The sequence below is a fragment of the Crocuta crocuta genome, unplaced genomic scaffold (assembly GCF_008692635.1).
Source record: "Crocuta crocuta isolate KB4526 unplaced genomic scaffold, BGI_CrCroc_1.0 scaffold288, whole genome shotgun sequence".
In the NCBI taxonomy this organism is placed as follows: Eukaryota; Metazoa; Chordata; class Mammalia; order Carnivora; family Hyaenidae; genus Crocuta; species Crocuta crocuta.
In genome coordinates this window covers 6118710-6135422 of record NW_027532607.1, presented here as the reverse complement: position 1 = coordinate 6135422, position 16713 = coordinate 6118710, and the positions used below count along the sequence as shown (strand labels likewise).

General features: G+C 42.1%; 1 pseudogene; it reads left to right on the top strand.

The window, feature by feature from the left end:
• Nucleotides 1-12458: 12458 nt before the first annotated feature.
• On the top strand, nt 12459-12629 carry LOC144245023 (small ribosomal subunit protein uS14 pseudogene; annotated as a pseudogene).
• The last annotated feature ends 4084 nt before the right edge of the window (nt 12630-16713 follow it).

Sequence of the window (16713 nt, the reverse complement as noted above, 5' to 3'; positions counted from 1 at the left end):
TCTGAAGCCATGCTCTATCATTTCTTCAGTCTAACGCTCTCCCAGCTGTTCTATCATTTCTGAGATGTCCCATTAGCCACACAAGCAAGGCTTTCAGTGAGGGAGGGGACCCCGTAAGAGCACAAAAGCCAGGAGGCAAGGATCTGGGGAGCCTCTTGAAGGCTGACTACCACAGTCATATATTTTTTCCCAGCTCTTGTGTCTTCTGGAGGCAAAAATGGGACAAAAATCTATAAAGTCACTACGGCACTGTGCAGAGAATTCTGCGTGCATTACTGTTTGCCATCAAATCGAAAATGCCATCAACGAGAGGACACACCATTGCTTTCTGTACCTGTTCAAAGTAAATAAGACATTGGCAATAAAATTCTGAGTTGAATTTTTATTGTTTACCTATTGAGAGAGCTGCTTTCAACTCCTGCTTAGCGATCATTTACTGTACCTCACTGTATGTCTTAAGAAGAAAGAAAATAGAAGAGAAAATCAGGCACTCAGTGTCTGAATGTTCTAAATTGGTTTTCAAATCAGAGCCACCAATGCTCATGCTTTTCCACACAAAATCATCCATCATGCTATCAGTGGATCTCCTCTGGGGCCACTTTTAACATGGACACCCGCTCTGCAAGTTTTGACGTCGATGTCGCATCTTGATCTTGCTACAATCAATCATGAGCACCCCTCGTTGCTTTGAAATGCCTTTCATCTGGGTCTGGGGAAGGTCACAGTTCCTCTGGCTTTCAATTGCATTACTTGGCATGGGATAACAATGCCTCCTGCACATATTTCAAGAAAAATAAATAAATAACACAGCTTCATCTACTCATGAATATCTTTCTTAGATCCCATGAAACCGTCATTGTTTTGCAAGGAAAAAAAATATGGCCCTGAGGTCGTTTCTCCCACGATGCATGCTCGCTTCAGAAATATCAAATGTATGCTCGCCTATCTGGAGGCCATTGCAGGACACATCCCTGGTGGCAGTGATGTTAAAGTACAAGCAACACGCATCCTGGAATTAATGATATACGGTGGCCCCTTTGCACTGCCCAACAGCCCCGTGGACAGTTGCTGGTTTGTACCAATGTGGACGCTGAAGTAACCATAGTGATCATCATGGTCATCTTTATCCCCCATCATCATGATCATCACTCACCATAATCTCCCTTTTCTCCATCATTGTCATCATAGCTGGTATTTATTGAGCATGTACTTATTATGTGCTAAGCTCTATGCGAAGGGCTCTACGTGGTTTGCCTCATAACTACCCTCATTCCCCAAACACAGATAGTGAAGGTTAAGTAACTCATTCAAAATTATTCAGCTGAGGCCTGAACTCAAACCCAGGCCATCTGACTCTAGAAACTACACCTTTAACTACTAGGATACTAAGTACGGTAAATACCAAACTGTAGGCACTCAATAAATGACACATCTATTTGTGCCTAGCCCAGTGACTGGCATGTAGAAAACAAACACTAAGAATAACAACAATAATAGCAGCTAATATTTATTGAGCAATTACTCTGTGCCAGGCATTATTTCTAAGTGCTTCATATAATCTATTTCTTTCAGTCCTCACATGAGCTTTATGAAATGGGGCACTATTTTTATCCTCATTTTACAGGTTGAGGAAATTGAGAATTGGAGAAATTAAGAACGTGTCCAAGGTTATACAACCAGTTAATGACTCAACAATAATTCAAGCTCAAGTCTGGCTCAAAAGCCCAGTGGTTCTTAAGTACCACACAATGTTGCCTCCTACACGGAGTATTAGGAGTGTATCTGTTTTCAGTAATTCACCCACAAGTATTACCCAAACACATATGCTGTGTGTTGTGCCTAGTGAATGGCTGCAAGAATAAGAGAAACATGGACCTTGACTTCATGGAAATTACAGTCTGGATGAAACACCAATAAAAATGAGAACTTTGAAGATCACACATAAAGATGATGGCAGAAAACTCGCATTTACATCCTGCCCTTCCGAAAACTCTACTAAGAAGACAATGAGATTCTGATGATGATAAGGCCACTCATGGATCTGAGCATTTCACACATATTATAACATTTAAACCCTTATAACAAGTGTCCAAAGGCATACAGTTAGTTTGTGGCAAAGTGAGCCTAAGAGCCTCCAGAGCTTTTGCTTTTGTGCAAAAGGAATAGAAATATACATTCTTGAGGACAAAGAGACCAGAAGAAGGGATATCCATGAGTAGGGGAGAGCAACCAAGTGGTACAGAATGGAAAGCAGGCAAGAGAAGAAACTTATTTAGCAGGACACAAGGCCATGAACTAAAGCAGGGCACCGGGGAGACCTCAGAGAGACTAGGTGTCAGAAACCGGGGACACCCAACATCACACAGTGTGGGAGAGGGACGTAAGCAGTAATCCAAGATGGAGGTCAGTATTCCTCACTGTCAACACCTTCACCTCCTCCACCTGTCCCTAAGGTGCAGAATGCCTGACGCCAGACACTGGCCTTCTGCTCCAAGGAGATGTTGGCAGGGAACCTTCCCAAGCTCTGGTGCCTCCGTCCAACAAATGGACATGTGACACACTCTTGGCATCTCCCAGTCTCTTACGTGCTCCTACTACAGAGCCAGAATAGTACATCGGGGAAGAGGAAATAGCCAGGCTTCGTTCAGCTCCACGCTTTCCTTTTGGGAGAGAGTCTGTCCAACAGAGAGAGGGTCTTCTCCTGCTCTTCCCCGATGGAAGTCTTACCACGAGAGGAGGCCAGCCTTGGTCCAGCGTTGCCCATGACTGAATACAGAAGTCTACAGTTCTCGGGTTCAGTCAGGCCCACTTGGCTCTCACTCTAAGCCATTTCTCTACCTGAGCTTTCAACAGTTCAACAAAAGTGCTATTTTGATCTCTCATCTACCTTACTTTTTTGTCTTATTTCTCAGTATGCCCAGAGCTTGGGCTCTTAAAAAAAAAAAAAAAGTAGAGAGAAGGAAGACAGAGACAGAGACAAAGAGGCAGAGACAAAGAGGGAGGGAGGGAGGAAGGAAGGAAGGAAGGAAGGAAGGAAGGAAGGAAGGAAGGAAGGAAGGAAGGAAAACAGACTGTGCAAGATATTTTTTAGATGCGAAATAATGTCTTAGAGAGATACAAGAAGATAATGTACCCATAAAACATGAATTTATTTATCCAGAGAGCAAAGAAGAGTTTTCAGGAAGTCAATATAGAGTACCCAAAATAAACATTCCCATGGATGAACTTGAAGATAAAGTTCACCCTAGTCTCTTTGCCAGAAAGAAAACAAACAGAAACAAGGAGGTGAAAAACACTGGGTGGAGAGGTGAGAGACACGAGAGAAAAGATCAGTCCAGAAGGTCTAACAGCCAAATAATGGCAACGTGAGTTGTGGTTCCAAACAGAAAACAGCAGGTAGAAAAAATATATATCCTAGAGTGAAAGGAGCCTCTCATTCGAAAGACCCAACTGGGGGCCCAGCATCAGAAGCGAAAAAGAGACCCACATCCAGGCACAGATCACAGAATTTAACAAATCAGGGATAAAGAGCCACAAAAAGCCTCCCTGCCAACAATACCTCCCCCCAAGCATTGTGTCAATCAGAGCAAATTTTCTACATCTTCACACCCTCAGACCCCTTGATTTTCTGCCACATCTATTTTGCCAATTTCTAACCCCGAAGAAAGCCAACTATCTATTTTCTCTGTTCTTGTTCCCAGACTGCCAGCTATGGCTGGAGGAAGTTCTAAAACCAGGCCAATTGGTTCTGCTACAAATCCAAGATCCACAGCCTCAGCTGATCACCCTCTACGGCTCATACCTGGTAAGCAAACGTACTCACGCCCACACCCAGCAGTGAGAGAACAATTGGGTATGCGTATATGTTCATATATGTGGTTTATAACATACATTATATTACATAATATATGAAGTACAAATAAAGCCCATTATATTTTAATATAATTATAATATATATGACAAGAAACACATACATTTATATATAAAATCAGATCAGAGAACTGTACCCTAAAATGCAGTTGCTAAGTTGACCACATTCCTTCACGAACGAGGCTCCCTCCGAAAACATCACCCTGTTTGCGAGGCTGTGACAAGCACCGCTTTGCCTAGACTAATCCTTCTCATCATCAGTGCCTCGGTTTAAACCTTCTTTCATTTCTGAGGCCTTCCTTAATCCCCTGACACTCATGGATCGACACACCCCAGGGCACAGGAATAAACTCACAGGGAGAAGAATACCTGGAATATCTTTTCGGGCCCTCTGAGAATTCCTAGTTGAAGGTATTTTGCAGTTTCAACGTTAGACCGCTGTGTTCCTTTCGGTGACATCGAATCTGAGACAAGTTAGGTGTGAGACAGCTGATGTGATTTTCAAAAGGCAATTACCTCCACATGGAAATCAGTGTGGAAAACGGTGATGGTGCCCAATCTGATGCCAAGGTGTCAGAGAAGGTGTGCAGCTCAGCGGGCACACACATGTCCCTAGCAAGAACAATCGACCCTTTAACAACACAGGGGTCAGGGGCGCTGGGCCCTGCACAGCAGGAAATCCGCATGTAACTTCTGATTCTCCAAATACTTAGCTACTGGTAACCTGCTGTTGGCCAGAAGCCTTACCCATAACATAAAGTCAATCAGCACATGTTTTGTATATTATATGTATTATATACTTTACTATTATAGTTAAGTAAGTTAGAGAAAAGAAATTTTTAAAAAATCATAAGGGGGCGCCTGGGTGGCTTAGTCGGTTAAGCGTCCGACTTTCGCTCAGGTCATGATCTCGCGGTTCGTGGGTTCGAGCCCCGCGTCGGGCTCTGTGCTGACTGCCAGCTCAGAGCCTGGAGCCTGTTTCAGTCTGTGACTCCCTCTCTCTCTGACCCTCCCCTGCTCACGCTGTCTCTCTCTCTCTCCTAGAAATAAATAAAAATATTTTTTTTAAAAAATTTTAAAAAATAAGAAAGAGAAAATACATTTATAGGATTGTGCTTCTTAAAAAAAATCTGCATATAAATGGACCCATACAGTTCAAACCCATGTTGTTCAGGGATTAATCATTCATAGCTTTTAAGAACAAAATAAAAATGTTTTCTACTTATGTGTATTACAAAAAACAGCTACCAAATCATTAGTACATGGATACTTCAGTGTTTTGGGCCTGCCCATTAAATAAACAGAACTTCTAGGTATTTCTTTTGGCCGAAGATGCTAGGAAAGAATTACTAAGACATTAGGAACTTCGTGAACCCAAAAAGCTTGGGAATCTCTGTCCTCGAGTCCTGTGGTCCCCGTCACTGCCTCCCCGGTTCTCCCACCTCCCCCGACCACAGCACTCATTATGCTTTGTTGCAATTACTTGAGTAGCAAAGTATTTCGATCTGCCTGCTACTGGGATAAACACACACACACACCACATATACATACACATTTGTACACATATACACATGCACATACACATCACACACACACATATACACACATGCACGCACATGTACACACATATATATACACACAGGCACATACACAATACACACAGGCACACAACAATGCATACATATGGTGCACATGCATGCATATACACACATGCATACACACACATATGCACACACATGTGCACCACGTGTACACACAAGCACACCCATATACACATGTCCACATGCACGCATGCACACACATATACATACATGTATATATAAATACACACATTCATGCATGCAATACATATATATACACATCCATGTATACACACATACATACGTACCCACATACACAAATGCACACACTTATGCATAACACATACACTTATACACACATGCACACACATATATGCATATACACACACGGGCATATACACACACATGCACATATATACACACATACATACCCCACTATTATCTCCTTTCATATGCGTGAGAGCTTCCTCGATTGGTAGCAGACATTTGAAAGGGAAATGAACTCAAAGAGGTGAAAAAGGCAGCCTGAGGGAGAACGGGACAGTCTGTGAACCGCCCGCCGCACTGGAGGTCCATGCGGAAGGAAGGCCATGGCATGTGAAACCTAAGAAGTGCAGGAGGCACCCTGTCCGGGGCCACGCCCTTGCATGTGACACCGACGCCCTCACCACACACAGGGTTTTTGGGCCACGGGAATAGAGCAAACAAGTGGCCTGGAGCAGGAGATTGTGGGGTGGAGGGGGGCAGAGCGATGTGGCACCCACAGGGCATAAGCTGGCCTCTGGGCCCATCCGCTTGGAGATTCCCCGATGAACTTGGCAAACAGTTTGGAGGAGGGTTGAGGGCCCACCACTCACAGCTGGGAATGGTGTAGATCAACCATAAGCTGCCTGAGGACAAGGTCAAGATCTGACATCTTTACTGCTGTGTCTCCAGTAACTAGGACAGGGCTCCCTCCCACATAGTAAATGCTCATTTATTTACTTTTGTCCTTGTGTGTTTCTTTGTTGATTTCTAACTCCTTACTAGAGAAATGGAGACCTTTCCTAACCTAACCTATCCAACTCAACACATACAAAACCAAACTCATCGTCTTCTCCCCGTTACCTGCTTTGCCTCAGAAGACACTTTAACTGCCCCGTATCTGTTGATACCCTGTATCCAACTCTCTACTGTGATTTCTATCTCCAACATTGCTCTCGACGATCAGCACCTTATTCAAGCCTTCATCGCCTCTCACCTTGAGTCTGTCCTCCATTCTCACCCATGCTACAGTCTACAACCCATTGTTCGCTCCTCTGCTCAGACACTTTCCATGTCTTATTTCCTGTCTCATAAAAACCAAAATCCTTGGTAAAGCTTGTGAGAGCCTCTTCCTTCTGGGCCTCAACATCCATTCTCCCCTTTTCCCTCCGCCTATGCCTGCCCTGCATGTTTGGGTCTCTGTGTTTCTATCCGTCCATCAGACCATTCTTCTCTCTCTCATGCTAGATTGTAAGTTCCTTGAATCATCCTGGGATGTGTCTTATTTATCTTTATATCTCAGGGGGTCCTGATATATTGCCTTGTCTGGGGAGGGATACTTAATCCACATTCCAGTGAGAGGGCATGTTAGAGTTAGACTCAGGACTCTCTCTGTCGCTCTCAATGATTCCATCCATCCAGGGAAGAAGATGACGTATCTGACTCATGAGTTTGGCAAAAAGATATGAGCTGGCTCATTCTCTTTTTGAGGAAACAGCCCCCTATAGTTTACCTGTATTCTCATTAAATTCTCATTTCCTCTTGGCCATCCAGAAAGTTTATTGCAGTAGGATCCTTCCAGAAAAGAAGGCCTCCTATTTGAAGGAATAATGCCAGTTGGATCCAGAGGAGTGTAAATAAATTGAGTGACCAGATTAACCCATGCCCTCCAATACAGTGGTTTATGAGTAAGAAAGGTGATATTTTTATCTTCATCTGTCTCATTCTTAGGTTTGGGTTTTTTTTTTTTTAACTCTTTCCAATTAAGACAGGTGGTTAAAGGGTGTTATATTTTGGGTCATCTCAAAGCCTCGTGTCTGGTACAGATGATATGTACCTTATACGGGTCCTTGATTTAAAGGACTTGAATTCTGTCCAAGGGACTTATTTTCAGCTTTGTCATCCTGAGTAAGATTGAGCAAACAAAGCCTCACTTTATAAATAGTATAACAGCAACATACCATCTTTCAGCTGAGGAAATTGAAACATTTGGGGTTTGGGAAACATTATTTGTTATTTCACAAACAGCAGGAGGCTGGGAAAAACCAAAAATGGATTTTCCACGTCAAATTCTTCTTCATCTATAAATCCTTTCCATCTCAGGGAAATTTATAGGTTTCTGGCTTCCTTTTTCCCTTTGGTCATCAAATTTAATTTCCCAGGAGGTTTTTTTTTTCCTTCCTATTTGAGTTTCTGTTCTGGATTTGTAAAATGTTCTCAATTCTTGATGTTCCAGACCCTCTCCTTCCTCAGTCCATCATTTCGATCCCATTTCTTCCTTCTATCTACTCTCCACGTTTATTCCTCATTAAATTCCAGAGTTGACTGAGCCTCCTACTTCTCTAAGATCCACTTTGAGCTTCTGTATTTCTTTTGTCAGCATCTCAAAATATCCACCAACTTTTTGTCATGCTTCCATTCAGCCTCTGATTATGTGTGTCTCTTCCTCTTCACTTCTATCCTCCATAACATCTGGGATGATCACTTCTATCCGGTTCTCACATGCCTTCCAGTTCCTTCTCCCTATTGACTCCTTCCCACCCACCTTTCCACAAACCCGGATCTCCCTGTTGTGAGAAAACCCTCACTTTTCACAGTGTTTGTTGCCCAACTCCAGCTGTCTTCCTCCTTACCTGCCTTCCATTCACCATCAAAAATCTTACAAGTCATTGTACACTGTACGCCCACACCACTGGATTGCTCCTTAGCTCTGTGACTTTCTGCTCCCAACCCAAGTGTTCAATGGAAAGCATTGCTCTTAAAGTTTATCAACAGTTTCTGCATGCACATCTTTCAGTCTTTGTTCATTCTTCTTGACTTCGTCACTACATATGATACTGCTGACCACTTTCTTACCCCTCTTTTTATGTTGAGTGCTACCTGACCAACACCACCAGCCTATTTACCTGTCTTTTGTCCTGTATTTGTTTCATGTTTATTCTCCCAAAACGATGATCCAATCCTGGGTCTTGGTGGACTCCGTGGCAAGCACTTAAGTGGCTTTGTTCACTTGCTAACAGAAAATGGTGTTCAGCTTGATCATGGCAAACCATTCCCATTTAACAGTGACTGGTGGAGGGATGGACATGTGGTCCATTTCTGATCAATGATAAGGGAAGACTTCTGAGGAAATCTTTTACTTCCTACAGAAGATGCACATACGGAGAAAACCATTCCTTCCTGCTTATCACTTCTTTCTTGGGATATTGTCACATAAGAACATGAACCATTGAGCAATATCATCTTGCCACCCTGAGGGAAGTTCAAGAGAAGAGTACAGAGGCCAAGACTGTTCCCTGATATCCAGGAACTCCCAAGCCAATCCAGCAACTACCCACATGCTTGAATAACAATAGGCCTTGATATAAGTAAGCAACTACTGGCTGTATTTCTATTGTTTGCAGCCAAACACATTGAAGCAGTCCTTCAAGACTCTCTACTTCATCCACACTCAGAGAATACATTGTGAAGTCTTTGCTGACCTCGTCAAAATCCCTGTCTCCAAATGTCTCTCCCACCCTCAGAATCTCCTAGCCCTAGATGCTTCCATTTGGATTTCCATTCATCAGCTTAACGCAACATGTTGAAATCAAAACTCATCATTTTTCCCCTAAAATCAGCCAGACCTCTGTCATCTTCAAAAAGATTAAGGCCCCCTTTGAACTTTCTTAGAAGAACATGAGTTTTAACCTAGACCATCCAGGGCATGGGGTGGCAGTGGGGGCACATTGTAATAACAAGAAAGAAGTCTAAAGAAGGCTTATCTCTGTCTAGCCATGCTAGGTATTTCATAATGGTATCTCCATATAAAACAACATGGTTGAGACACAGGATGTACAACAGGAAGTGGCCAAAGTCCAAAGTGAGAATAGTCATCAGACCATGAGACCTGCCTTCCTAACGTGCCTTTACTGTGTAGACAGTGTAAGACTTCAAGCTATGGAACAATGTGAGCAGTTTTACACGTTGCAAAAACAGCTTCAGCAACAGCATGAAGAATGGATCAGAAAGTTCGAGGCTGAGATGAATACAGCAATATCCACTAGCCAAAAAAATAATGAGGTCCTAAACCAAGATCCTGGCAGTGGCAATGGGGAAGAAAGGATATATTCAAAAAACTAATTAGGAAAGCATTCACAAGACTATGAGACAAGTTGAATATGGAAAGTGAGGAGAAGAGTGTGAAATGAGAGATTTTGGTCGACCAAGTGATCGATGGCATAATTATATAGGAGGAAACATAATCATTATTGTGGGTCAATATAATGGAATTCAGTTTAGCACATGTTCAAATTGAGTTGCCTTTGGGACATCTAGGTGGAAATGTCTAGGAGACAGAAGAATACGTGTTTCCAATTCAGAAGAAAAGAACGATCAGGAAAAAACCAATTTGGGAGTGTGAAAGATACCGTGGATGTAGGTCCTCAAAATCCATTTCAATCCTCTCCTTGTGTGCTTTCTTCTCTGGCAGAAGCTAGAACTGAAACAAACAAACAAAAACCTACATTTTCAGAGCCATCGGACGATGGTGTAACCCAAGATGTAAATAGGAATGTTGTATGGGACTTCCAGGAAAACCACTTACATTTGGATGGCTTAGATGGGAGAGAGGCTCTCTCTTCCACTCTCCCATTTTTTCTTGTGCTAAGAGCAAGGATGTGATAACTGGAGTTCCAGCAGCCACTTTGACCATGATGTGATCTTGAATATGGAAGCCACACACTAGGATTTTAAAGTAGAATGATAGAAAGATCCTGGGTTTCTGGAGAGGAAGCCTCCATTCCAACACTGCACTGAGAACATCCAAATTCATTTTACGTGTAAACTATTATTATTTCAGTGTTATGTTTTATGTCTCCAACTGTAATCCTATCTGATGTACCAAATTATTATAAATGTATAGGTAATCTCTGGCACAGGCGATAATAACAAGCTATATTAGAGCCATGTAAGTGGAAGAAAACTTCCAGAGTCTATAGCATAGAGAGGTTTCAGGGAATCTCACTTCAAAGGCAGAGGAAGACAAGACCGCTAATGAGACTTGAAAGGAAGAGTCAGAAAATTGAAAGAATGTGTCAGATCTAGAGATGTGCCATTCAGACCCTACCCCACCACCGCCGCCACTTCAAGAAAGGACTCACTGCCCAGCTGCAAGAAGCATCGATGGTTGACAGCCTCCAGCTGTTGGATCCATCTCAGCTTTTAAGGCCATTGATGAGTGAGGCAGTGGTAGCCAAGACCACTTCTTAGGGCATCATCCCTGCCAATGACTGAGCAATGCACGGCCCCAAATTCCCATCAACACAGAGCTCCCTAAACAGGCAGGCTTTGCTACATACAGAGAGCTCTTCCCTGGGCTGGTGGCGACCATTGATCTGTATCACAATCAGATGGCTCCCTGTGGGCAGTAAGTCTTTTGCCTCCTACCTCAGCATTTCTGCATCCCAGAGAACCCAACTGGTGCAAAGGATGTTAAGAGCCTACATGAGCTAACATGTATTCTTTGACTTGGTTGAATGAGTATTAAATAATCCAATTTCAAAGTAAAGATGTGAGATTTCCTCAACTAACAGTACGAACTACAAGTATTCTTGCTCAAAGGAATTCCCTTTCCAGTTAATGTGTTCAGTCCTCCTTGGGTTTTTTATTTTGTTTTTCTCTTTTTCTTTTTTTTTTTTTTAAATATCTTTTAACTCAGGGCGCCTGGGTGGCTCAGTCGGTTAAGTCACCAACTTCAGCTTCAGTCATGGTCTCATAGTTCATGAGCTCAAGCTCAGTGCCCATCCCTGTGTTGACAGCTCAGAGCTTGGAAGCTGCTTCAGATTCTGTGTCTCCCTCTCTCTGCCCCTCTATATCAAAAATAAATAAACATTCAAAAAGAATTAAATATCTCTCAACCCAGAATATAACCATATTCCATTAACAATCCCTCCAAAATATCAACCGTTTCTATTGTCTTACATTCCTCTTAAATTTTATCTTGCAACCAAATATTATTTAGGAAAAATGAACAGGGATGAATAAATCATAGGTAAAGGAGTTCATTTAAATCCCTTATGCATGTCATTACTAATTATTTTTCAAATTCAGCCATATTATGACATAACCCACAATGATTCAACACTTAACTCAGTATGGCTAAAGCTTCATATAATAAGATGAACTTATACGGCAAGTATTAAATCTGTTCCAAGATTATAATGGCCAAAAAGTACTTTCAATAGAATTAACTGAAAAGATTCTTGTTTCTGAGAATCGAACCATTTATTTCACAAATATAAAGGTTCATTTTCTCATTCTTCCTTTTACGTCAGTCATCATTTAACCCAAATTAATCTTCCAAAAAAAGCACATAGATCTGCCAGTATGTTGGCATTTCCTTCTTACGAGGAAACAACAGAGCAGATAAAAATCTGTTTTCCTCAATTCTGGAGAGCTGTGATATTTGGCATACTATTGCAACTCTCTGAGCTTCTCTTTCAGGGGTTAGCAAACGACCACCCATGGGCTGAATCTGGCCCACCACCTGTTTTTGTAAACAAAGTTTTATTGCAATGCTCCAATAAATGCCCGATGCTCCTTAGTTTAGATATTAGCTGTGGCTGCTTTTCTACTACAATGGCAGAATTGAATCGTTGCATCAGAGACCACCTGCCCTATAAAGCCTAAAGTATTTACTGACCCTTAACAGAAAAAAATCACCAACCCCCATCCTAGTTTTAAAAGCATGGTATCTCTTTGCCTTGTTACATCCAAGAAAGCAAGATGGGTCACTGGCAACTCTACTAGAGTTATCAGAGAAAATTTGGCCAGGGTCCTCATTCTTGTCACATCTGCTCAAACCAGCACAGGCTGATCTGGAAATATGGCCTCAATATGTGCTGCCAGTGTTTCTGTCAGTAGGTGAAGGATTTAGGCTTCATTAAGTTGGATTAAGTGAACTTCCTTGAATGGGTCATCCAAGATACCGTAACTGCAGATATCCAAGATATCTATCTTAATGCTAACTCTTTTTTCATAAAATAAAAAGATTTCAATTATGAACAAAAAAAGCATAGTCTGGGGCATGTGAGTGGCTCAGTTGGTTAAGCATCCTACTCTTGATATTGGCTCAGGCCGTGAGATTGGTCCCCTATATCAGGCTTGCGCTCAGTGTGAAGCCCTCTTCAGATTCTCTCTCTCTCTCTCTCTCTCTCTCTCTCTCTCCCTCCACCACACGCTTGTGTGACTTATGACTTATGACTTAAAGATCATAATAAATGCTCTCCTTTTCCTTACATTAATAAGCAACTGTTCTTTTTAATTAACATAATTTTTAAAAAGCTATCTCCTACCCAGAAGACACTTAGAATCTTGAATTCAGCATTTGATATTCATCCATGTTTTAGGCTAGCTTTCAATTTTAAGCTTAAGAACAACAACAAAAAAATGATTAGTTTTCAAAAGAGACTGCAAATAAAGCATCTACAGCTTTAAGAGAAATAAAAAGGTAATTATGCCCAAACTCCCTTGTTTTCCTTTCTTTTTGGAAAGATTGCCTCTCTCAGTAAAAGAAGATGGAGCGTTTTAAAATGGATGGGGCGTTTTGACAGCACAGGCCTTCCTATTTTAATGGAGCAATCTCTTCCTCAGGATTCCATCAGTGAATCAGAGCATGAGAACAAGGAGAAAAAGAAGGAGGAAGTTTGCACTGAAAAAGAACAATGCAGGGAAACTCCAAACTTGGTCTGCGGCTCTAAACAGTGAGCGTTGCACAGACCACAAGTTTGCTCAACTCAGATGCCCAGAAGGTGAGTGGTGGATTCCTGCTTCCCAGCTTCCCTAGATCCAGCTTCTCTGGGTTTGCCCCGGAGCATAAATGAACAGAGGTGTTCTGGGAGGAATTTGCCCCTTTGTCTGAGTTTCTTTATGTTCTTCTGTTTCTTTCTCCAAGTGGGTACAGCTGTTCAGGGTTTTGTGCACTATGGGTTCAACCACATCTTCAAGATGATGAAATCAGGACTTCTCAGTATTTACTTAGTATTTTTCATACCCCAAGTATTTTTTCATTTTCTATTTATTTAAAAAGTAATATAAAGATCTTTGCAGGGCACCTGAATGGCTCAGTTGGTTAAGTGTCTTGACTTCGACTCAGGTCACGATCTCACTGTTTGTGGATTTGAGCCCAGCGTTGGGCTCTGTGCTGACACCTCAGAGCCTGGAGCCTGCTTCAGATTCTGTGTCTCCCTCTTTCTCTGCCCCTTCCCTGCTCATGCTGTCTCTCTCTCTGTCTCTCAAAAATAAATAAACTTTAAAAAATTGTTTTTTAAATAAGAGGAAGAAGAAGAAAGAGAAGAAGAAGAAGAAGAAGAAGAAGAAGAAGACGACGACAAAGAAGAAGAAGAAGAAGAAGGAAAAGAAGAAGAAAATTCAGACTATGCATTAATCCTACCACCCAAGGAAATCAATGCACAATGTTATTATATATTCATTCATACACGTAGTGGGTTGAATGGTGCTCACCACTTCTCCAAAAGATGTATCTGCCTAGAGCCTGTGAATGTGTCCTTATGTCGAAAAGGTTCTTTACCAATATAATCACATTAAGGACCTCAAAATGCAATCATCCTGGATTATCTGGTAGGCTCTAACTCCCAGGCTCTAACCCCTTGTTCCTATAGGGAGGGGAGAACCATAGACAGAGGAGAAAGCCATGTGAAGGCAGAGAAGAGAATGGAGAGATACAGCCATAGGCCAAGGAATGTCTGGAGCCTCCGGAAGCTGGCAGAGATAAGGAAGGCTTCTCCTCTAGAATCTTCAGAGGGAGCATGGCCCTCAATTTCAGATTTCTGGTGTCCAGAATTGTGGGAATAAATTTCTGATATTTTAAGCTGTCGAGCTTGTGGCAATTTGTTGTAGCAACCCTCAGAAACCAGAACGATGCACCGGTTCAGTAAATATTTACTGAACAACCAGATATGGTATCAAGAAGTTGATGGGGGCGCCTGGGTGGCTGAGTCGTTAGGTGTCTGGCTTTGGCTCAGGTCATGATCTCACGGTTCATGGGTTCAAGCCCCATGTTGGGCTCTGTGCTGACAGCTAGCTCAGAGCCTGGAGCCTGTCTTCAGATTCTGTGTCCCCCTCTCTCTCTGACCCTCCCCTGCTCTGCTGTCTCTCTCTCTCTCTCTCAAAAATAAATAAAACATTTAAAAAAAAGAAGTTGATGAATAAGATATCTTTAAAAACAGATACAAAAAAATTAACTAATTAAATTAAATTTAATTTAATTTTAAAAAGATACCAAACCTTTCAAAAAATTTTCATGCGTACATGAATATCTGTATATGAATATTTTAATGGGTCATAATATAACCAGAATATGGTCATAACATACTTTTTAACCTAATAATATAAACATTTTTCATGATAATAAAAGACATTCATGAAGATGTCTTCATCTTATAAATGAAGCACTAGTTTGCTCAAGTTGTTCTCAGTGTTTGAACATTGAGCTTGTTTGCGTTTTATTCCTATACTACAATAACCATTCTTTAGCCACATACTTATGCATGTTTTAAATTATTCCCTTAAATTTTACAAAATGGAATCCAGAGGTGAAAATCTGTGCCAGTTATCAATTTCTTGTCTCTCAGGTCCAACTTGACCCTTCTCCCCCTGCTTTGTCACAGTGGAGCTGGACCCTGCAAACCTCCCTCGGCTGCAAGTGGTCACAGGAGAGGCTTTGGCAGTGGGGGTCGCTAGACGAATACTGCAAGGCAGTAGTGACAGGAAGACCCTTCCTGTTTGGGTCCTGGTCCTCAGCTTCTTAATGCAGCTTGGGAGCCCAGCAGCCCTTGCAGACTAGCTCCACCCACACTCTCAGTTCACACTCCCCAACACCAAACCAAAAAACAAAGTTTTTTGTTTGTTCGTTTTAATGTTTATTTTTTAGAGAGAGGGACAGAGTGTGAGTCAGGGAGGGGCAGAGAGAGAGGGAGACAGAATCCAAAGCAGGCTCCAGGCTGTCAGTCCAGAGCCCGATGCAGGGCTTGAAACCACATCTGTGAAATCATGACTTGAGCCAAATTTGAACGCTTAACCAACTGAGCCACCCGGGCAACCCACTACCAATAGCTTTTAAGCAGCTCTAGCCAGGGCCTCAGTCACTCTCCCCCTATTCCATGGACATGTCTACACATCAGCATGGCCTATAATACGGAAAGTGTCTTCACGACCAATGGCTAGGTTTTCCAGTGGTAGATGCATGGTCTTCAAAGAGATCTAAATGTCAACCTTGAGTTGGGGATGGGGACACTCAGCCTAGATGTGATGGCTTCTTTTCCACACATGCTACTTCTGGACGTTCTAGAGCCATCTTGCCACTCTTACTTGTTAACACATCTTTTGATTAAATCTTCCTTGTTCAAATAACCTGTGCGCTTTCAATCTCCTAACTGATCCTGACCCTAACTGATAATGAAGCTAAATGCATTTACATGACCAAATTAACTTCCAAGACAACTGCTCCAATTGGTAATTCCTTCCCCAAGCCCTAACCAACTCTGGATATTTTTCTTCATTTCTGGCAGAGAAAATGTGATAAGAAAGAAGGCATCCCTTGTCCATTGCTTTCATTTGCATTTCTTTGATGGCTAGTAAGGTAGAGGGAAAACGATTTGAGTATCTGTTGTATTGGATGGAGTCATATCCAAGCAACAAGAGTTACCTCCAGGGAAGGGGATAAGATGGGAAGAGGGGGAAGGAAGGGGAACTTCCATTTATTGCTCTAAAATCTTGCGTGCTGTCCAAATATTTTACAAAGGGAAAGCGTTCATGTATTATTTATATAATTAAATATATATACCTCATGAAACTCAGGTACTGCTGAGCCCTTTCTCTGACTACAAATGATGGCTGCCAGTCAAAGTTGTTGCCTTCTTTAGCAGAGCTGAGCAATCAACTTTGGAAAGAGCTTAACTATCTGTAACCACGGTAACCCAGTCCTGACCAGAGACTCATCTCTCTCAGGCTGCTTCTAGAA